At 37.2% G+C, this 1,830-nt stretch overlaps 1 pseudogene; it reads left to right on the top strand.

Moving 5' to 3' along the window:
* The first annotated feature begins 403 nt into the window (after window positions 1-403).
* Window positions 404-1,210, top strand: LOC112866708 (large ribosomal subunit protein uL6 pseudogene; annotated as a pseudogene).
* Window positions 1,211-1,830: the final 620 nt, after the last annotated feature.

Here is a 1,830-nt window from a genome sequence, read left to right on the forward strand (position 1 = left end):
AGGGAGACACAGAATCGGAAACAGGCTCCAGGCTCTGAGCCATCAGCCCAGAGCCCGACGCGGGGCTCGAACCCACGGACCGCGAGATCGTGACCTGGCTGAAGTCGGACGCTTAACCGACTGCGCCACCCAGGCGCCCCTGAAAATATTTTCTAGAGTAGCTGTACCACTGAACATGCATCCCACCTGCAATGCATAAGATCTAGTTTATCTGCATCTCATTGCCATTTAATACTGCCACTGTTTCATTTTATTCTGTTAGCTGTTCTAATAGGTTTGTAGTGATGTCTCAACACTGACTTAATTTGCATTTTTTGATGGCTAATGATGTTGAAAAGTTTATCATGTGTTTATTAGCCATGCACATGTACTTATCAATGAAATATTCCTTCGTGTTGCTCTTTGCTACATCTACTGTGAGAATGAAGACCATTCTCAGCAATCAGACTGCTGACATTTCAGAAAATGTTGACATCATTCTAAAGGGATGCGCTGTTATTGTGAAGGGCCCCAGAGGAACCCTGCGAAGGGACTTCCATCACATCAATGTAGAACTCAATCTCCTTGGAAAGAAACAGAAGAGGCTCCAAGGTGACAAATGGTGGAAGATGGAAAACAACTGGCTAGTATTGATGCTTTCTGTGGTCACGTACAGAACACGGTCAAGGGCGTTACACTGTGCTTCTGTTACAAGATGAGGCCTGTGTATGCTCACTTCCCCATCAATGTTGTTATTCAGGAGAAGGGTTCTCTTATTGAAATCCAGAATTTCTCGGGTGAAAAATACATCTGCAGGGTTCAGTTGAGGCCAGGTGTTGCTTGTTCAGTATTTCAAGCCCAGAAAGAGGAATTAATTCTTGAAGGAAATGACACTGAACTTGTATCAAACTCAGCTGCTTTGATTCAGCAAGCCACAACAGCTAAAAACAAGGATGTAGAAAATTTTTGGAAAATCTATGTTTCTTCAAAGGGAACAGTTCAGCAGGCTGATGAATAGATGTAAGTTGTCCAGCTACAGAAACAGCAAGATGCCGGATAACTTTCCAGACTTATTTGTGGTATTTTAAAGATATAATAATCTCTGCTGATTGGGGCTTTTCTTAAACCAATAATCCTTTCCAACTATTTGGCAAGTAAACCATTCAAAAGTAAATTGTAGAGTGTTAAGAACAATAACAGAAGGAATAGGAGTTTTTCTAGCAAAACTTCATAGGAGGAAAAAAAAAATATTCCTTCATGTCTCTTGCACATTTTCTATTTGGACTTGTTTGACTTTCATACTGTTGGGATACGTAGTGTTGGATACGTTTGACTTTCGTACTGAGTATATACGTATATATATACACAAATATGTAAATATATATCAGTCATATATATATGATATATAGTTATATATATCATATATATGTTTCCTTTGTTGCTTATGTGGTTTGCAATTGTTTTGTCCCAGTCTATATCTTGTCTTTTAATCTCTTTCACTGGGTTTTCTGCACAGTAGAATTTTTATTTTGATGAAGCCCTGTTTATCAGTTATTATTTTTTATTGATTGTGATTTTAATGTTATGTATAAAAACTCTTCATCAAGTCTAGATCATCAATTTTTACTATTTTATCTTCTAGAATTTTTTACTGACTTTGCCCGGTTTTGAAGTCAGATAATACTGGATTTACAGATTTAGTAAGCAAAGAGGTTTTCTTTTTTTTTCTTTTCTATTTTCTGGAAGAAATGATATGGAATTGGTTTTTAATTCTTTTAAAATATTTTGTAGAATTCTCCAGGGAATCACCAGAGCCAGATTTCTTTTTAGGGAGTTCTAAAAATTATGGTT

The sequence above is a fragment of the Puma concolor genome, chromosome A2 (genome assembly GCF_028749965.1).
Source record: "Puma concolor isolate L17-30 chromosome A2, mPumCon1.1.hap2, whole genome shotgun sequence".
Taxonomy (NCBI): domain Eukaryota; kingdom Metazoa; phylum Chordata; class Mammalia; order Carnivora; family Felidae; genus Puma; species Puma concolor.